Source organism: Rhamphochromis sp. 'chilingali' (assembly GCF_963969265.1).
Source record: "Rhamphochromis sp. 'chilingali' genome assembly, chromosome: 3".
In the NCBI taxonomy this organism is placed as follows: domain Eukaryota; kingdom Metazoa; phylum Chordata; class Actinopteri; order Cichliformes; family Cichlidae; genus Rhamphochromis; species Rhamphochromis sp. 'chilingali'.
In genome coordinates this window covers 31,275,612-31,297,771 of record NC_137931.1, presented here as the reverse complement: position 1 = coordinate 31,297,771, position 22,160 = coordinate 31,275,612, and the positions used below count along the sequence as shown (strand labels likewise).

Sequence of the window (22,160 nt, the reverse complement as noted above, 5' to 3'; positions counted from 1 at the left end):
CATGTCATCATAACAGAGGTCTGTCTTCCAGGAAAGAACAGTTTAAAATTAATGTAATATAGTATTGGCCATACTATATGATGTATTGCTTGTCTTTGTTTAATAATACAGAAGACAAAGACCTTAAAAAATAATCGCATATCGCATCGCAATCGCAATATTGGGGCAAAAAATCGCAATTAGATTATTTTCCATAATCGTTCAGCCCTAGTATTTTTTAAAAAAATGTATTATTGTGTTCTCATAAACATTGGAAATTAAAATGCCATCAATTGGCCACCCTGAACCAGACCCAGCAGGGCTGGTTCATGTGGCTGCAGAGCATCAGAAGGACTACTCTCCCACACAGTGGAGTTACTGTCCAGCAGCAGGACAGGTCATTATTGTTCTGTTGTAAGAAAGCATACTTGCGTTCCCTTTCACACATCCGGCCCTTCTGCTAACACCACAAATGCAATCCAATTCTGTGAGTAACTGAATCCCACATAAGCTTTTTAGGCTTCTGTGAGTGACCAGGAGAATCCTTCCACAGCTTTCCTGTCAGCTTCACGCACACATAAACAACGTTAGGTGAATTATTGATCCTGTTTGGTGGATTCCTCCAATTTTATTGAAATGAATGGACCAGGTTAATATAAAAGAAGAAATATCCTGGCATTCTCTGTTTGTAATAATTGTATATGAGAAAAAATTGTTTGTTTGTTTTTGTTTTTTTTTTTTGTTTTTAAGTCAGCACAAGCGCACTGCAATCCCAGAGTGGTATCCATTCCAAAATTGCCTCACAGCCCAGTATTGCATTAGCATTACCACTATAGCTACATCTAGATACAAGGCTGGCAGTTCAGCCTGTGATTGATCAGTGGAAGTGCACTGTCCTGTGGCAAATCAAAATGAAACTGCCAATAAAGACACAAGCTTCATGCTGTGTCATACTGCCCTGCAAAAATAACAGTAGCCACGGTAGTGACAGTAATATGAATCGCTGGCAGTGTTGTCGCCATCTGTAAGCTTCCATACGGTATATAGTAGAACTGGCATACTGGGACTGGAACATCGGCGCTCTTTTCTTTCACAGCAACAAAGCTGTCAGCAACAAAAGCACACAACAGCACACACCGTGCTGTGTTTAATAGAAAGGCCGCTGTGGCTTTTTTTTTTTTAGCACCTCCATCACAATTGTTGGAGCTCACTCTTGAGGGTTTATACTTAACATTTCTGGACCAGATGGAATATGTGTGCATAATGTCAGAGGACTTGGAAAAACATGGCTTAGCTTGTAAATGAAGTCACACAATTTATATTTCAGATTCCTCAGCCTGATTTCTAGGCTCAGCATTTGGTATTATCATAGCATTTCTTTCTCGACGGCATTGGTAAAGGCTCTTAGGTGGAAACTGAAATTTTGATAACGTTTGGATTGCGGAACTGTGGCGTGTAATACAAAGCAAGTTCATACCAATTATGCTAATGTTATATTTTCCGTATCTGACTGAACTTCCTCTAAATCTTAATTTCTACTGTAGTGGATCTAGTAGAGCCTGTGGTGTAGTCTAAAAAGTGGGAGCATTCATACTTGTGCGTAGCGTCCCTGCATTGCGCTGCCATAAAACACTATTTGCCAGCGGAGTTTCTTTCTTTGAGTTGTTCAACTCTTTTCCAGTAGATTTAGCCAGAAATGCATAGTAGGAAGGAGTGGCCCACACAGTCGTTATAGCACTGAACATATCACTGTTAAACACATCACTGATAAGCCATTAGTGTTGCGTGGTATGCTGATACTAGAAAAGTGTTGCAACCCTTGCGCTCAAAAGTTGTACTATTGTCAGTTTTATTTGTACCACTACTTTAACAAAGAGTTTATTAATAGGTAATTAATGGACTTGACGCTTGATAATTACTGCTGTGAGTGAGAGGGATGTCAAGGCATGTGAAAGTCACAGGAGTAAAGGGATATAGAACACATGGAGGAAGAATAAAATCCAGAAAACCAGTCCTTAGTCTGGGCAGGGGTTATATACAGAAAGGTAGTCAGAGAATACAGAAAAAATGTCTAAATGTCCTGCACAAGAAACCCAAAGACTAGAAAACAAGTTACACAATGAAATGCCCTGAAGGCTTGACTAGCAGTAACAAGACAATCTGTCAAGTGGAAGGTGAAAAACGGGAGGTGGGAAGAGTCTTTGGACAGTTGGACATGTATAAACAGGTCAACCAGGGTAGACAGCAAAAAATCCCACAATGGTGCCCAAGTTCAGAAGCAAAAAAAAAGAAGAGGAAAATTTGAATCTCAAAACTGAAAGAAAAAACAATCTAAAACCCACACAATAATTCAATATACCCAAAGCCAAATCTTTGGGCGCAGGCCTAGAGAATCTGTCTGGAGAAGAGCAAGGAAATGGTGGTAATCTCTGCACTACCCTAGTGCCATCCCGGGCCAAAACCAGAGTATTTCCAGTGGTGAGAGTGTATCTGAGGCAGACTATTTCCTGTTGCGTGTTACATGTATGAAAGGGCAGCTTTGGATGATGTCCCAACCTGATTTTTCTAAAACTGTCCAGCTTTGATGTGTGAAAATGGCTTATGTAACAGGAGTGCGGTTGATTTTGTAACAATATTCTTTTAATCAACAATAATAATGATGTAATTTTAAATAATCCTGTTATTAAATGGCATAAACCAGGGACATTGTATTACTGTGTATCATGTAAAAGCTTTTAATGAAACTGTGAGCTTGACCTAATACAGAGTAATCTCATTATTACTGTTTGGGTTAGGGTTCATCGTCACAGAGACACCCACATGGATGAAAACACAGATGACTCAATACAGGTTAAGGTCTGGACTTTATAGTTTTGCATCTAATTTAAAATTCTGGTTAATGAGACCAGTCTTTCAAAAGCAGTATACAATCTATGTAGGCAGTTAAACTTAAAACTGACATTTTAAAGTGAATTAAAAAAGAAGAATTTTAAGTGCTGTGTTGTCTAACCCATTATTCCTTTTCTTTTCCTGATATTTCAGGTATTCTGTGGTGTTCCTATAGATTCTGTACTAACATATTTATGTTGAAATTGTATTAAACGGATAATTTTGGTGTTGTGACATTCTAGTCAAACCCAGCTACTCCCACTCAATTTCTTTGTTCTTAGGTTATCGCTGTTTTTGCTCTGCGGCTCTACTACAACCTCACCATCACTTTATAGAGCTAGCAGAGTCAGATGAATCAATGGAAACAATGACTAAAAGGAGAAAGGCACAGAGGGAATTAAGGTCAAAGAAAACAGGGGAGGAAGCAGCAAGCTGGGAGGAGGAGCTTGAAAAGACAAATCTTAATGTTCAGTGATTTGCAGCACACAGAATTATGCAATCCAGTAACAGTCAAGCATCACCTCAGTCTGCAGCTTTCATAATTACCACAGGGCCGAATCCCAGTTTCTAAAAATTGAACATTAAATACTTTACATTGGAAATGTGGGCAGCGAGCAGGCTCCCCTGGTGTGCTGTTGTCTCCATCTGCACTCAGACTAAAGAGGTGAGCCATTGTTCAGATGTCTGAATGAGTGTCAGTCACATGGTAAAGCCATTCAGTTGCCATGTGCTGCTGGCTGACACAGTGAGCTTTTTTTTTTTTCATGTTCAGTTCATTGCATTAGCGAGGTATCATTTTACATTTTGATGGTTTTTACCAATGTGGGTGCAGACGGTGAAAATATTTCCTCTCACACCGGCAGACGGGTGCTGGCTGTTTCTGGGAAGTGATGCATGCAACGAAATCTGTTTAAAGGGTGAACTATGGAGTTTTGATGTTAGCAAATCCAGTAATGCTGCGTTGATTTTATTTTCTGAAAAAAGTTAAAACCAGCACTGTTAACATTCTCTGTTTGTCTTTCTGATAAATTATGAGAAATGATACCAGGAGTAAATTTACTGCTCAACAATCCCTTCAGTCTTATTTTGAAAGTTCAGTTGGTGGTAATAACTAGCCTGCTTGGTGGCTAAGTTGCTGTTGTGGCGCTCCTTAGTATGATTTACCTGCATCTGGTCTTGGATTCGGTGGACTCCAGTCCTACTGTCTTGGACCACAGTTGGCAAAGGTAGTCGTCGTTCTCATCTGGGAATGCACAGCTAGCAGAGAACTCCAGCCAGAACCTGCAGCTTGTTGAGAACTGGATCACGTGTCGCTATGCCCAGTTTACCAGAGCAAAACATAAATTACAGCTGCCAGCTGCAGACTATTTGCTGGATCACATAATTTCTAAATTAGAAACTATTAGAATTATTTGATTATTAATTTGTGCCTCCTTCTGCATGCCCACATGTGCAGATATGCACCACCACCACAAATCAGTGGAAAGCAATAAATAATATGAGACATTGCGTGTGTTACATTGGATGCTCATGCATCCTAATAGTGCAATGGATCTTTTTTTCTATTTTGTGTGTTTTTTTTATTAAAGGTTTTTTTTGTTGTTGTTTTTTAAAAAAGTAGTGAAAAATTAAAGGTTAGTAAAAATTGTGAACCCTAAGAAATGTCCACGTGCATTTGCTAGTATGCAGCATAACACAGTATATAACATTGTCCAATTGGCTCTGCATCAGGTTCGGGTCAAAAACTTGAAGGGGTGCATTTAATAGATCCAAGGTAGATTCAGAGGCATGTTCCTGCATTATTATCCCTCATGAAAATATTTAAAATTTGAAAGATGCAAATGTAGTTCTTTATTTCTCTTCATGAGCTCCTTTCAAGTGCAGTAAATGTGCAGTTTCCACACTTACAGAAGGTTGTGTGAACTGATAAATAATTCAAATTTAAGATGTGTTCACTCCCATAAATAAACCCTCCACTTCACTTTTGATGCCTTTTAGAAATGTGTCACATGATGCTTGTACAGGCCGTGTATAGACACTTTGCAGTGAATTCTAAAACTTATGTTTTAAATGTCGAACACATGCTGTGATATATGTTGTTTTCTAATTGCATGGTTGAAAACCTCACCTCCATTCAGAGACCATTAACTGAGTTTGTAACTGCTTCTTGTTGCAGGTTCTGAGCACATGGTACAAGGTCCTGACTGAGTACACTGGTGGTGCAAACAGACTTACTGCTGTGGTGAGTGATCTACAGCCAGGCTGCATTTGAACATGTTTCTATCTGCATAGCTTATGCAAGTTTCAGATCCTGGATCTTAAATATCCCCAACTCTAATAGGACTGGAAAACCCCCCCCCAAAAATAAACCAAGACAGTGGTTTTCACAATAATAGCTTTTGAATTGTCATCACTTCCTTATTGATTTTGGGTTTTGTAGAATGTAATATTCTTGCTCATATGTATTTTCCCTCTTAGAAATTACGTTTTAGGCAGGCATGATGATTTTCTTTTTCATGTGCCATGTATTCTAGTTGTATAGACGCAGATGGAGGTAATTCTACACCAGTGGCATGTTGCACGATTCAAACTAATTGCACAAGAGTGCAAAAGCATATATTTAATGGATAATAATTCTATTTTAGCAAGATTCTTATAAAAAACAAAAAGCATGTGTTTGAAGTACTTCTCAAATGGCTGGTTGAAAGGAGTGGATGGATTGGTAATGTTGTTAGTTTTGTTTCTGTTTTCTTAAAGGTTATTTTTGATCTTTTGTTTTCATCTGATTAGATCATAAAAGCAGAAGGGAACAAGAGGAAAGATTGTGATATGACGCACACTGATCCTGAGGGTTGTACTATCAAGGTCAACATAGCGAGACTTTCGTGTGCTCAGCAAGACCTAAAACTGCAGCCAGACATGAGTATTATGTTGGTTGCTATTAATTTTCTTTGTGAACTCAGGTTTTTGGCTTCAGGCTCTGAAATGGGGTTGTTAAATGTATCTTTTGATTCTTTTTCTTAAGTTTTCTTTTTAAGAGTGCATTGGTGACAGGAATACGGGGGGGGGCACGAATCTGGCTGTAATGAACGTGAGCTGTAATGGTGCGCCATTTAATTCTTCTGTTTGCAAAGGTCCAATTAAGTGGTGCCTTCTTCAGTCAGACATCATTAAAAACCAGTATTATTATAAGCTTTGACACGGCTGCACAGCTTAGCAAAGGAGAGTGGGAAATCACTTTTTTACAAAGTGAAAATTAAATAAATTTTATTGATTCATATTTTTGCTGGTAAATGGGCTACAAATAGACTATTTGTGTCCTGTTAGATACAGTTCCAGTGGTTAAAACCAGAACTGGCAGCAAAGTAGGATTTTTACATTTGCTGCATAACTATGCAGCACGGCTTCCTTCTGCAATATTACTAAGATACAACCGAATGGCTTGCATATATCAAACAGTTTCCTTCAGCCGAGTATCTATATTGCACTTGCAGCATGTCGCAGAGAAAAAGTCTGAAACTCTTGCCATAATGTCAGCCTAACCTGGTAAAGCCACATTTGTGACACTGAAAACTCAACACAGCTCACTAACCTGTTAATCCTGTACTGCAGTACTTTCCTCGCAGGTGTAATCAGACTGCAGACATCAGTTATACTAGTTTTTTCTTTGGCTAGCTGCTAGCAGCATGCGATGTGGTTCAGTATGGCCTCAGTTTTGGAGCCCTGATTCCTGTATGTTATACTGGAATCCAAAAATTACTTTATTTTTATGACTGTACCGAGACCACTTCATGAGTCCAGTGTGATTCATCTGGACTGAACAAACAGGTTTCAAATTTCCCCAAGGCTTACTGGCAGTTAGTCGCACACAAGTGTCATTGTTCCCCCACTGTTTTCCTGTTGCACTGAGTTTATTTTTGGTCTTTAACCACTTGTGAAAGTCAGAAAGTGTGAAAGCGTCTGTTTGAGTTCCACTGGAGGAACAGACCCCTCTTCCTGTTTTGTACCATTGAAGAATCCAGCAGGTTTCCTGTGAACCCTGCCCAAAAACGCACTGTTGCTAGATAGGACTCACATCCAGGTTCTTGGTTGTGCTTGTTTAAGTTCACATGGCAAGTGATTTTGTGCTAACTTTCTGACATTGTTGGTTCGGTTTTCAGGTTGAATCGCAATGTTTTGCTCTGACTTGCTAAAAACTCCTCTCACCCACTTTAACAGTTAGCTACGTTAATGTCAGGTCAGCCTCGCTGGAAGGCTTTGTTTTCTCCACTGTAGAGCCCTCAGCTCTGCTTATTTGTTTTATTCATGATGCTACAACTCGGCACTGGAGCTCTTAGTCACCCAGTGAGTGTGTTATTTACATAAAGAGCCTATAAGCACTGGTACAGAGTTTACATTTTCATATCAGAAACCAAGAAGCAAGTCATTTTGCAAATAGTGTTTTCTGGTGTGATGTAACGTGCAGCGGTTGAACTGCTTGAGGAAGGCGGTGATGTCAGGGGAGCATGTTGGAGTGTTTTTTTGTTTTTTGTGCTGAGGATGACATGTAACTCAGTGGTGCCAAACTACACACCCAATTTGTTTATGCCCTGCAGAAACCTTTTACTAACAACTTTAATTTCACTCTGAATGCCAGTATTGTTTCTCACATTTAAAATACTTTTTGTCACCCCAGGAGCGAGGCGATACGACATCCGTGTCTGGTTTTAGGAGAATTTTGTCAGGATGTCATTTCTCTTCTGAATTTTGACGAGTCTTTAGAAAACCCGGCTTCTGATTTTAGCTTGTGTTTTGTGTTTTTATTAATGCACTTGTGCAGAACACTGTGTTGCTCTCACAAGGCTGTTGTATGTAACAGGAGAAGAAAGCCTTTGTTCTAAAATGATTCAGCCCACTGTATTGATCGTGTGTATCACTTTGCCTAGAAACCAGCGCGAGAGCTACTCTTCCAGAATGTGCCCCCATTTCTGAAATCACACCACAAATATTTCAGAGACTTGTCCATTAGTGTGTCCTGAAGGGACTGCAAAATTCCACACCTCCTGCTAGGGCTGCTCAATTAATCGAATTTTAATCACGATTACGATCTGGGCTTTCAACGATCATTAAAAATGACTGAGCCGATTATTAGCCCCTCCCTCATGCTTTACTCTCGCGCTGCTCCGTGTGGCAAATCAAGCGCACTGCTCTGCATTTCGAACACGCGTCACAACAATTAAGAGGACCCGAGGGAAGCTCGGAAAGCTAAGCAGAAGTTATTTGGAGAGGAGTGGACTGCCGTTGGTTGAAAAGAGAGGTAAAAAAAAAAAAAAACTTCAGTGGTGTGGAAACATTATGGGTTCGCGGAGTCAGACGTGGATCAAGTAGACACAGTGTGTAAACTTTGCTATGGTGTCGTAGCTGCACCACAGAGCAACACTGCAAAGTTTACATTTTTCATTTATTTCTTTTATTGCAAACATTTGCACTGTTATCAGTATTTGCACACTATTTTATATTATTTTTTAAAGTCATTATTCAATACATTGTTATTGTTAACCCTTTAAAGCCGGTCAGAGCAGCATGCTCGTTTTGTATAACTATTTTTAAATCCCTGTAGAACCTGAACCGCTAAGCTAGCACAATAAATTTTTTTCCATATGAAACCGGAGGAGTTGTACTTACATCTTATGCCATCAGCTTGTCCTAGGTCACGGTTTCCTTCCACATATAGCTTTGCAAAAATTGCATAAAAAGCGCTTGCAGGAACAAAAACATAATATTCCAGAAACACGCTTTGCCGATCCGATCAGCTGTTCTTAACACTTCCCACATTGAAAAAGACGTCAACGCGAACTATCGCAAGTGACGTCATTTTCGCGGAAAATGTAGTTTTTTACTTGTAGGCCTTAGAACTCGAATTGCACTGCTGGAAATAGTTTATTTTGATGCACTTGCACATTCTTTGCAAATTTGCATCATAGGATTGTTTTTTTGTTTTTCCTGCAGTATATAAAAATTGCTGTATCTCCAAAAATAAAACTATGAAGACACTCAAAATAAATTTCCTGTTGTTGTAAACTATTTTTTGCAACTTTTTTGTATTTAAAGTTTTGAGGGATAAGCCTCTTAAATTTCTCCAAGTAGAAATATATGTAAAAAAAACAAAAGCGATTTTCAATTTTTTTGTAGTTTATTGCACTTTTTTGCAATTAATGTAGTTACTATGGACTTAATACATACACATTTTTAAAATATGGGCTATAACAGTTGTATTGATGTATAGCAACTTGAAATGCTCCCACAAATGGCACTACAGCATGTAAAAAAAATATTATAAGCTCTGGCGGACTTGGTTCTATGGTAGATCTTAAAGGGTTAAATAAATATCGTCAAATAATCGTGATCTCAATTTCAGTGAAAATAATCGTGATTATCATTTTTGCCATAATCGAGCAGCCCTACCTCCTGCAAAGGATGTGTCTCTGGTTAACCCTGAAGCTCAAACCCTCGTTTAGTGAGAGAGCAGAAAAATCAGAGTTGAATGAAAAGATATAAAGCGAGATAGCCGAATACAGATCATGCATGGCGGATAGAAGGTGAGATTAGTTTCGCCACAACTCTTTTTTTTTTCATCTGTAGACATCTCCCTCAGTGGTTTATATCTCTGTAAGGACTGTGCAATAAAATACAGCTTTGGCTACACAGAAGAGAATTACTACAATGGTGACTTGAATTTTATCGTTGTATCATTTCAGCTAAATTTGAACAAATACAACTTCTCTAGGTAGATTTCCCCACACGTAGTCTTTAGTTGGGTAGGCCACCCAGGTATAATAATGGCCACCAAAGCATACCAGCTTGGCTTGGACCTACTGGCCTCGTGTTTTCTTTATGAGCCGGCCCACTGGCTAGGTAGCCTTTGTGATGTCCACTGTAGCTTTCAGCTGCTTCCCCCCCAAGAACTCATCCAGCAGTTGGGTGAACTCCAATTCGACTATCTTTGATTGCAGTTGGTATTGATTCTTCTGTCCAGAGATCTGCTGCAAGCTAATGTGCCACTGTGGCAAACTTAAAGAGGCTGCACAGAAGGAGGACTGCCAACAGCAGCATTTAAATTGGTCCTCTCTTTTCCAGAAATGCATTTTTGAGCCATATCAGCTCTACATGGTCCACAATAGAGGCTCATTGAAGAGGCAGACAGTTATATTGGGCAGATATTCTCTGTCTTTCTTCCACAATGTACATGGCAAATATACAATAAATAGGACTGGGTTCAAATATTCTAGGTTCTTTAAATCTACTGTCCAGTTCAAGTGAGTGTATGGTCTTTCTGAATGGCCACACCAGAAGGCTGATTGAAAAGCAGTCATCACAGAGAGTGAAGACTAGGGATGGGTACCGGTGTCCGGTGCCATGATGGCACCGGTGTCCGGTGCCATGATGGCACCGGTTCTGACATAAACGGTAGTAACCAGACCGAAAAGCAGCGCACATTTCGGTGCTTTATTTGGGTGCTTTTTTTTTTCCTGAGCTGTGATACACTTCTAGCCAATCATTTTACGTTTCCGAGGATAGTAGGCGGGGCCAGGTACGTACGTTCTGTTAGAGCAGAGCTACAGATTAAAAATGTTCAAGGCGAAGCGGTCAAAAGTCTGGCTGTACTTCACAGTAAAATATGCAAACTCAGCAGCCTGCAACAAGTGCTTTAAGCTGATACTGTGATACTGTCAAAGGAGGTAACACCAAGAATCCGATTAAACAGCTGGCGACGCATAGTGGTTTTTTTAAAAGCCGAGAAATGCGCCGTATTTGATAGCTTGCTGCGAGACCTCACACCGTGCACGTCGGGTGGGTTGCCAGTTATCGGACCCGGAGCAACATCCCCCAAAAACCCGAAGAACAGAGTCCTGGCCCCTAGCCCTGCCAGTGTAGCAGAAATGATGACGTATGATGATGATGGCAGCAGCAGCCGTTCTTCTCTGCATGAGTAGCTTCATGTTGTTCGTGTGTAATTTACGTTGAGTAGGCTAACCACGTTATTACATTAATGCATGTAAGGTGAACTAGCAAACATCATCATAGCTACATGCGGCTGTCTTCTTGTTTGATGGCAGATACTCCCTTCACCCTGGCCAAAAAGGCTAAAATGACCAAAGAAAAAGTGGGAAACAGTTAAACATGAGAGGGTTTAAGTTTGTGGTTTGTCCATTGTTTAAGCACTGCTTCCAGCCAAGAGTGATACCATATATGCCACATAGCTGCAGAAAAGGCACACATTGTTATCTTTTTACAAAAAAAAAAACAGCTGAACATGAGAGGTTTTTGGACAAAGTTTGTGTTCTCCATTCTTTAAGCACCGGTTCGAGCACCGTTTAAGCACCAGCACCGTTTCAAAAGTACCGATTTGGCACCGGTATCGGATAAAACCTAAACGATACCCATCCCTAGTGAAGACGCTTCCTAAAATGCAGATAATGGAGCATGCTTCCAGACAGACATTGATAGAGATGTATTGAGCTGTACTCATGAACTGTGACACATAGTTGAGTAAAAAATGGGGAAGAAAGAGGGTTGGAAAGAGAAAAACTTCTGTCTCCTCTTTTACATTCACACGGCTGGCCCATAATTGCATGAAGTTTGAGTGAATGTTGGGTTGTCTGCTTCAGGAATGTTAGAGAGCAGTGTGGACAAGCCATAATATCACTGCCAACTAAACCCTAGTCTCCGCAGTAGCTCCTTTAAACACTTCTTTGGCATTCTGCTTCTTGTTAAAATGCTCACTAAATCATATATCTGCAATAGGTCGGCAGCCTTAACATGAAATTTCCCCTTGTGGGACTAATAAAGGTATCTTATCTTATCTTATCTCTGAAAACTGCAAATAATAAAAGTTGGTGAATGCCAAAGCATTGGCGAGTGCATCTGCTCGTTCAGGCACGCTCAACCACCTGCCAAAAGAAATATTCTACATATCTTATGTTTGCTAGTTGGACAAATTGATAAATATAGACCTTCATGTTTTACATTAGTAGCATCGTGTTGGTGTTCACAGTGCTGACTTCTGCAGGAATAGAGGGAGCTGGAGATTCCAGGAGACAGCTAGTTATTATCTCCCTATATTTTTTAAAAGTTATTCCTTTTTCAAAAGAACATTGATTTGCAGAGTTTTCAGACATGTTTTAGAGTCACTGTGTGAAGTTAATTCATGCTAGCTTTCAGCCTTTGAGAGCTTTGTTCCCCTTCTACAGTCATCGAGTAATGCATAATCCTGAAGCCTAAGTACAAGAGTAGAGAAAACACATCACAACAGACCTTTAATAGATATTGCAAAAATGTCCGGCTAGTCCAGCTGCTGCAATATTTCCCAACTTAAGCACGTCATTAGTCGTCTTGCACCAAATACCACATCTAGATGCATGCTAAATTTTTTTTAAGCTACCAAATTCACTCCAACAGCGTAACCACATGTGGTCAAGTTCTCAATGGCACTACTTTTGCTGATAATACTGATCCAGATCTCTATCAGCATCTGTGTACAACTGTCAAATGTTGCATCACACAACAAAAGGTTACAAGTCAAATGCTTTCTTAGATGAAAGATGTTGACGTGTATCGGTGTGTCGAGGCCTGTGATAATATTCTTGCCCTACCTCTGTTTCTTTTAAGAAATCAGGACATAAATGATTGTTATATATTTACAGATGTAGCCTTCCTTTGCTTTCAAAGTAAGTCTCTCTGATACAACCAGGTTTTATCAGTTCAGTTCAGGCAATGTGAAAAACAAATCACCCTAATATAACCCAGGTTAGAGAGTTTGAATTCTGCTAACAGTGTTTAGAATAAGCCACATTTGTTTTCCCTGTATTCACTATTTTGCATTTACAGATCAATGAGTTATACTTGGTTGCTTATACACGTAATGGGGACTCTTTGTCGTTACATCATGTTCTAACCCACGATTTCACACCTGACCTGTGGTCACCTGTTAACCTCACCTGTCAGTAAATAGACTCAACTTGTTTGTTAAGTCAGTACCTCTGATCTCACAGTATGTTACTGGAAATAGATGCCTGCCTGCTTCTTAGGGTATGCGGATTAATGGCTTACTATAGTAAATCCATTAAAAACAACAGAAAACAAAAGGCTTAATATGTAATGTCAGGTGTCATTGTGTGTGCAAAGAAGGGCAGCTCCAGTGTAAAACCTGAAAAAACTCCCAAAACACCAATATGATATATTTGCTAACTGATTACGAGGAACTGAATGGGGATCGCTTTATATGAGAAACTGAATGTTTTCATGGTATATCAGTAAAGTAATGCCCACCATCAGGTAAATATCCGACAGTAGAACCCAAATGCTCTCATTAGCATTCGTCCAGTCCCGTGTCCAACATGATTATGGGTATTGCAAAGCAGGCTGTAACCAGGACTGGTTCCAGATAAGTAGATCAGACCTGACCTTCTAAAGAGATTCTCAAAATGTGATTTGGATTCTGACTTGGGCGAGGTCTTCTAATCTTAGTCATCACGGCAGCTCGCTGTGAGATAACCACCGCTGATTCAGTGGCCCTCACTGACCTCATGCATTCAGATGGACACGAGCTGCCCATAGCAGGTTTAACTGCCCGTCAAGCGAGGCTAGCTGGCAGAGACTACATGCTACCATCTGTCACCGACAGACAGCTAGCCTCTCTGACCTCTCACTGGCCATGTGAGGCTGAGCTGGGCTTGCCAATGCAATCTGTCACTCTAAGCGACCAGTAACCCAGGAGAGGGGGAGGGGAGAGCCACAAGCAGATTATGATTCATTTCTGTTGTCATTGCATCATACACAACTACCTTGGGATGCACTGATAATGATGGAGTATTTAGTATCTGTCCGAGACCAGCGTTAATTAATAAGGTGCTTTCCTCGCTGTGCAGAAGGGGCTGGGACTCCTTGTGTGTGAGTGAGCATCTTAAACAAGAGCTTTAGTAACATAGAAATAAAGGGGGTAGTAATTTTTTTAAAATAAATCTTTAGTGAAAGTAGGAACCGGAATTTCCAGATAAGTAAGAGAAATGATGAGTTTTGTTCCATAAGCTGCAGATTCTTTCTCATTAAAGAAACATTTCCGCTTTCTCTGTGGTTGGCACGTATTTTCTCGTCCTTGTTGTTAGAGACCATGCAAACAGCCTCTCGCTTTCTATGCTGGTGCAGGGGGGCACAGAGGAATTTCGAGGAAGCTGAAGTAAACTCAGGAAACCAAAGACTGTTGAGGACATGGCTCGAGCTGCTTGCTGCACCGGGCTCTTCGTGCTCCTGCTGTCTTTGGTTAAATGCATTCATAAAGGTGCTCTTGTGTTTTGTGCAGCTGCTTCCACACGAGGGTCCTTTTTTGGTGATTCTGAAGCCTCCAATGCCCCAGCTGTGGTTTAAACATAGAATCAAAAGTAGTACATCTTAGGAGAAAAAATATATTTATGTATTAAAAAAAATCACAGGTCTACACAGATGTTTGCAAATTTAAACCCACCTTAAACTCAGGCTATGAACCACATTTACATTTTCACTATGCTGTTTTTGGCAGGAGAGTGATCTTCCAGATTCACCCCTACACGTTGGGCTAAGCGTCATTGCGAGTCGGTGTGGTGGTTTGTCGTCAGCGGTGCTCATCTGTCTGGTGACAGCTTGCAGGAGTGTCCTTTTCATTGTTTTGATCCCAGAGTTGCCCTCATAAGAGACATTTGAGAGTGTGGCAGTTGGAATTACATCAGCCGTGGAGGAGGTGGATGAGCTAGCTTTGCTGGTTATCTCTGCAAATGGTGCCAACATGAATATAGCATGTGCTAGCAAGGCCCACTAGTTGAGTTATGTGCATAGATCATGATCAGCAACATAGGCACAAAGGTCTCTCTTGCAAAGAAGCATAAGGGCTGTGCCATGTCATATTGTTCATGATCATGATGATGATAATAATATATATTTTTACATGATATGAAAGTGTCATATTTGTATGTCATTGCTAAAGCAACGTCATGTGTTTACAATACCTAGTGCTCACAAGCCCAGGCATGTCTGAGAGCAAGAGCCGTGTGTGCGAAAGGCATAGATGGTTGCTGTATAGTAGGGCTGCCACAAATGATTACTTTGATAGTCGACTAGTCACCGATTATTTTTGCGATTAGTCAACTAATCAGATCATGCATCCTTTGGACGTAAAACATAAAGCTTATTGCACCAGCAGCATCTGCTCTTATATAACTATCATTAGCTTACAGCTTTAAGTGTTTAACGTATGTGCTAACTAAAAATAAAGACAAGATGATAGTTTATTAAATTTTAATGAAATCTGCAGATTGTTTTGGTGAAGTTTAATAAACTCAGCCGTTTGCTAACAGTCTAAAATATAACAGGACACCGGGGTATATTCTCGAGGATCTCACACTTCTGATAATCAGTTGTCTGAGGATTTACTCAGGAACAAATAAAATACTGAAAAAAGCCAAACAATAACAGTTTTTAAGTTATCTAAGTGATTTATATATCACGTTTAACCTGAGTAGCGAAAGACGGCGGTGGGTTTTTTAAAACGATTGGCCGGGAGTCCGGTGTTCTCACGGGCTCTAGTGGGCCTTGCCCCCGGCTAGCTATCGAGCTGGTGGGTAACAGACGTCTCCGAAAACGTCGGAGCGCTTTTGAAAATATGTGGTGTCTTGATAAACTGAGCAGACATTTGAGGTTTACACAGCTACAAAATATGTTAAATGTTTATTTTATGACCATGAAAGAATAATAAGAGTAATATTTAAACTAACTAGCTGCCGCCATTGTTGAAAACTGAGCAGGGCCGCGCTATGAATTCTGGGACACAGTTTCTTCTTCTTTGGTGTTTAACGGCAGCTGGCGTCCTTGTACATGCAGTGCTGCCATCTTCTGTTTCAGTCCGTTATTACACTCTTAAATCCTACTACTTATTCCTGCGTCTTTTGGGATCTTAGAAAGCTTCAAACGACGCGTCGACGATTTTAATATTCGACAACGATTTTGATAGTCGACGCAATCGTGGCAGCCTTACTGTGTAGGGATAAAAGGAGTTTCTGGTTATTACACAAGTTAGGATGTAAATTTCCTGCAGAAGTCTAAATCGAGCTTTAATATTGAGTAGTAACCAGAAAGTGAAAAATAAATACTAGCAGCCATAAAAGCTGTGGTTGGCTGGAGAGTGATTCTTTTCTTAACAATGCAGCCCTATAGTGTTCGTGAGTATCGGGAGTTTTTTTTCAAACCATATTTGAGCATGTTACACATGACTAGTGCTAATGAAGAGCTGTAAAGGCCGAGAACAGCTGAATGGTCTTGTGTTTGCTAAAAAACAAACAAACAAAAACTCAAGAAACTAAGCACTCCAGGATTTTAAAAAGAAGAGAGCCTCATCCAGGAGACGCTTTGATGTTGATGTGTCTTCACTTAACAAGCAGATTATTTGTTTAACCACCGAAGCTGGCACAGAGTGGGCAAATCAGGATGGTGGTCTAAAAGCACTAAGAACTAATAGTTTGTTCTGCACCGAGGATGGAAATGCGTTTTATTTATTTATTTATCTTTAAGGGTTTTAAGCTATGAATATTGCAGATGTGTTAGTCTAGCCCCAGAATAAAAATACAAACACGGAAATGTGTTTGAGCCTTTAAACGCCGTCTTTTGCGATGTTGTTGCTGCTAATATTTTTGGTGGCGCAGTTCTACATGTACATCTACATGTATTCTGAATCGCTCGAGACTGACTGTAACCTTTGTCTTGCCTTTGCTTTCAGTGTGTCATTGTGGCAGCACAATAGGAGAGAAACAGATTTTCATGTGTGACTCTGTCTGGTTTCAGAAGAATTGGACACGTTATACAGTGAGAGATGATTTGAAATATGGTTTCCTTTAAATCATCCCATCCCCCACTGCCTGAATTTTCTTTCTGCTGCTCTGAAAATAGAGCCAAACCGTCAGGTCTCAGAGACAGAGAGAGAAGCTTTAAATAGGAATGAGCCCCATTTTATCTGCACTGGTGCAGAGTAGAATCAGAGCAGCAGACATCACAGCTTGGGTCTCCTTTACGCATGATGCAGAAATACCTTTAGAGAACACCAAACCTAAATGGTGTATATTATTGTCACAGAGTGGGAGAGACAAGGTGTGCAGTGGCAGTTTGTTTGAAGTTCAGTTTCATTGCATGCACCTGCCATTTTATAAAGGCTCCTCTGGCACATACTTTAGCAAAATAGAGTGTTCAGACTGTTCCAGTAAGGCCAGCGGCTCCTTTTGTTCACACAGCCTGTGGCTGTTCATATCCTACCAATCCTCATAAAATACGGAGAAAATGACAGGCAATGTGATAGAATGCTGTGCTGTAACCATACCACTAATGTCACACTTTACTGCACGTAATACCACTGTAATGAAAAGCGACGATTCCTTTTTTTCCCTTCTAATGCTGCTTATCCGGTCTTTAAGTCTGACGTCACTAGCCTTGTCTGGACTCAAACTCTGCTGCAGGTCTCTAAATCAAACTATCATTGTGGCATCACTGACAGTTGTTGTAAGTTTAACATCGAGACATCCATGAAAACGGTATTTATGACATTTAACGGAGTTAGAAATTAGCAGGACGTTAGCTCGCTAGCTTCCATTTAAATAAAATATAGCATGTCCTGACTGAGGGATTTTGGAAATAAATTAAGACGTACAGCTCTGTTATCACTTCCGACATAAATGGAGACAGAAAACTAAACAGCAGTGACGTTTGTAGGGTTACTGAAATTTGGCTAGCTGCTATATAACAATGTGCTACGTGACCGCCAGCGACACAGCTATGTTAGCATAATATAAACACGCTAGCTTTTTTCCACTCGATAAAAGTAAACGAACTTCAGCCAGGAGAACAACTGAGATAATCCATCCAAAATACGAGGTTAGTCATTCATATACTGCTGCATGGGCTGGGCTGTAGTTACATCCTAAGGTTTTAAAAACTGAGCTTTAAAATCAATAACGGTAATAAAAGCCGAGTGAGGCCGACAGTGATCACAGGCTGTTTTTAGGGGCTTTTTGAAATTAAATAGAAGAAGATACAAAACATTAAACATGTTAAGATTACAAAAGCCATATTACAGACTACTTTGGGCCCAGAAACAGGATTCGTCACGTCATCACTTAAAGACTGGATTGATACATACGTGAGCTTTTGAAACAAATGTTCTAGAGGGGAAATGTCTCGGTACCATAGCAGTTGTTGTCCATCAAGTTTAGAAAGGGCTGTAACTGTGCCAACACAGGATATTTTATTAAACATGCAGTGCTTTAACACAGAGTTAGAATTTGGGAATTTCTGTTTTTGTTTTTCAGTTTTAGTGCTAGTTCTTCCTTCTCCCCTTGGTGTTTGTCTGGAACAGTTGCATGAAGTCTACCAGAAAACTATCCTCTGCTCTCGCTGCGTCACCTCTGTAAACACTTTCCGAATGACTTTTTTTTGGCTAAACAGCTAGTTTCTGGTCTTACTGAATAACACAACACATTGCATCATCATCATTTCATAGTGTGGGTGTTCCACCACTGATCTAGCAAATTTCAACCAGTGATGAACTCGACACTCACCAACAGGCCTGTAGATTTTTCCAGTCGCATGAGCTCAGTGGTAAACAACACAACCTTGACGCTTTCTCTGTCACTTGTTCAGGATGTGGAACTGAAAAGGACATCGTTGCCACAATTCTTTAGGGGTGAAATGTTTGGACTGCGAGCGGTTACTACTCTGTAGAATATTTTCACAAACTTTTCATTCATCAGTCTGGGCAATCAGCTAGGAATTTGTCATTCATTTGACTAAACAGCTGAGTAGTAAGTGGCACAACAAAACATTTTTTAATTACTTTTAACTTGAGTGATGATGCAAGCAGTTTATTGACCTGAGTATTTAGAAATGTTCTGCACTGCTCAGAGAGGAAATTTTGTGTGAAGATTGCTATCTGCAGTCCATGGGATTGCAGTGTGTGTGGTGTAGCACAGTATCCTGTGATAGACACGAACTGTGTTGAAAAGGGGCACCAGTAGTGCAGTCTTAAAACTTGCAGTCCTACTTCATTGTTACCAGAGAGTAACATTTGTTGTTTGTGTTAGTGTTGAAAATAAAAAGGTTTTATGTTATTTTTTTAGTAACTGTTTGGTTGTATTTTACACTATTGAAGTCATTTTTTTATGATAAGCATCTTAAAATAAAGTGTTTTCTTCATAATGTAGGAGATGCAATCTCAAATAAAACATGATTAAAAGGCAGTTGAAGTGAATTCCTTCTTATTGATTGGGGCCTTGTGGATGGATGGATGTCAGCTGATTAATCAAAGCAAATCTAATTTATTAGCAATATTGATTTCATATTGTGAAGGTCAGCCCCACATGCCCACCTGCCCCTTTATTCTTGTTGGTGTGATTTCAGTCTTGCTTCCTCTGGAGCAACTTCATGGTCATGGCACAGGTCACATGCAGCAGTAATAGTCCTGTCCTGATTTTTGTTGTTGTTGTTGTTTGTTGGGTGGGTGGGATTATTGATTGTCTGATTGTGCGTGAGTGTGTGTCTCCTACCCTCCCCCTCTCTCCTTGAGCAGTAACCAGATCTAGCATTTACTGTACAGGCCAGTCTGCCACTGGCAGCACAGAGACAGAGAGACAGAGGGAGAGAGGCGAAGGGAAAAAATGTAGAGCCAGAGATTCCCTTCTCCTCTCCCATCCCCCCCTTTACTCTCCCACACTGTCAACACAGAGGCTCCTGGCTACCGCTCATGGCTCCACAGCGCCACTGCAGTGGAGTGGTGGTAGAGAGAACTACAGCTCACTGTTTACAAACTAACAGCACTGCTGTCAGGAGGGATTTGAGCAAAAGGTCTGAATGATCTCTGACAGGACCGTCTACAGGTTCCCCGTTAAAGAAGCACAGCAGCAGGTGGCTGAAATTATACTCTGCTTTCATGGTTATTGATCGAGGCTCCTGGCTGCAGCTCCAGTCTTAATGTGAGCACCACACATTACCAGTAACTGTAAGCTTTAATACCACATAATGTAGATTCAACGTATATCAATTAGTTTTTGTCAAATAGGCAACAATTCTGTCCGGAGATGGCTGATATGAGCGTCCTCCTGTTTTTGAGGAATGTATTGGAACAATCATACTGTGCTCTTATAAGATCATAGTTTTTCAGTGTTGGGCAGCTACAGTTGTCAAATAAACCAAAGGTGCTTTTGCCTTTCACGTATCCCACTCTAGAACTACATGACTTATGGCAATAGAACTTTTTAGTTCCTGGGTCACTATACAAATGTGATGTAGTTATTTAGGCCTAATTAAAGTGTGCTGCTGCTGAAGCAGTTGACCTCAAAGTTGCATTTCAGTGAAGAAGCAGTTGCTTTAAATTAGCACTGGGTGAGATTTATTTGTATAATATGCTACAGACTGACTGCGCTGCTTTGTATTGATCCTTTCTCAGTTAAAATGGTGCACTGGTATCTTAAATAGGTGGAGAGACTGAGAGAGATGGAAGTAGCTACCTAAATAGACATATAGCAAGGTGCTGTCGGGTAGAATGAGGGCTTGCCACCTTGTTTTGTCACTTTATAATTTTCTAGCTTGTTAACAGTTTACTGGACAAATGAATACTTTCTGAATACAGGATGCACAGACCTTCTAAACTACTTTAATTTCTTCAGTTTAATTACTCTAAAGCCCAAGACGAGGGTGTGCACAGCTCGTGTGTCCTTAAAAGAAACAAAGTAAGAAGGATTCACTGTGTGGCTCCATTTAGCAATTGAGCTTCACAAGATGATTAAACTCAGAGTCGAGTTGACAAACGTCACAAAAAATCCTTTAAAGAGAAACAGATCCATTCAATTCGCAACCCTAAATATCACCAGCTGAGTCGGTTTCAGTGCAGTCTTGAGTAGGCTGTCATGAATTTGCTCATTTTTTCCTACCGTTGTAGGTTGTTCTTTTGGATTGTGCTACATCATATCAAATTATATAATATATTCAGGGTTTTTTTTTTTTTTTTACCAGTATTTTGTCCACGACTTTCCGATACATGATTACAAAATAGCTTGAGTGTAGTGGTGTAACTAGAGATGTGATCAGTAGTGGAAGCAGTAAAATTACTTTTTAAGGATCTTGCACAGAGCAGTTTATTTTTGTGTCATTGTTGTATTTTTCAGAGGCTGGTTGTCACACGTTACGTCAAGAAGGCCAACCGCAAAGTACATGGGTGTGGCTTGTTTGAGAAGTTAGCTTGCAGTATAACACTGTAGTAAAGTGGAAGTGAAAGCAGTCTGACAGCTGCATATGATTTAATTATAATAAGAGGTCTAATTTAACACAGTGTGTCTGTGGTAGTGCCGTTTCATGGGGCTGCAGCAGGAACGGCTCATTTCAGCCCCAACAAAGTGTTGCTACTTTTGTAATTATGCTGAAAAGCTCAACTCTGAGATGGTTTCCATTATTTTGTCTGCCTGGAGTTTATCTGCCCCCTCAAAACAATCTGTTTGCTGACAGTTGTCTCTGTGGAAAACACAATCCTCTCTCTTTGGAGACAGAGGGTCCAGGCACAGATAAGTATCGCTGAGCCAACATGCCAGAGAACAACACCACCTCTTCTTCATCTGCTGTCTCCTGGGTTATGAACACATCCCCAGACAGCTCAGCCATGGCACCCCTGTTCTCCAGTGAAGCTGATGCAACTGACTCGCCTTACTTTGTCGTTACACCAGATTCTCAAATACCATTTTGTGGAGCTTCAGCAGAAATTGTCAGTGAAATGGTGTATCTCGGGAAGGGCGCGTACTTTTTAGTTCAATAACCGCAGAAATTTTCAAGCATCTCGTTTTGGAACCGCAACGCTGCCTGACAGACTCACCACACACATGTTGAAGGGTAGAGCTGTTAGTCAGCTGCATTTACATGTGACAGAATGTCTTATTTTCCTCTCACACAGTGCACAGCCTCGGTTTAACATTGCACATGTGCAGACTGCTCATTTACAGGTACTCACTGTCACACAGTGAACAGTTCAGACAGAGAGAGAAGTGGATTTGCTGCAGGAGAGTGAGGACTTGCACCTGGCAGCCAGTACTGGCCACATATCCAGAAAGTTGTTGAAGTACACGTTACTCAGCTCGTTTTTGAGAAGGGGGGAACTGAACAAAAACAAAAAATTCACATAGTCCAATATCGTCCTGCTGTTCCCAATAAATAAAATGGAAGATTATCAGTGCTTGTGGCTGCTGTTGCAATCTCATCAA

General features: G+C 40.4%; 1 protein-coding gene across 1 annotated transcript in view; it reads left to right on the top strand.

Annotated features, from left to right (window-relative positions):
• tbl1xr1a (TBL1X/Y related 1a) overlaps positions 1-22,160 on the top strand; it is a 54,303-nt gene that overhangs the window by 19,231 nt on the left and 12,912 nt on the right. The window contains exon 2 of the mRNA XM_080877064.1: positions 5,045-5,110. The gene's annotated coding sequence lies outside the window, so the exon portion shown is untranslated. The remainder of the gene's footprint in view (positions 1-5,044; positions 5,111-22,160) is intronic.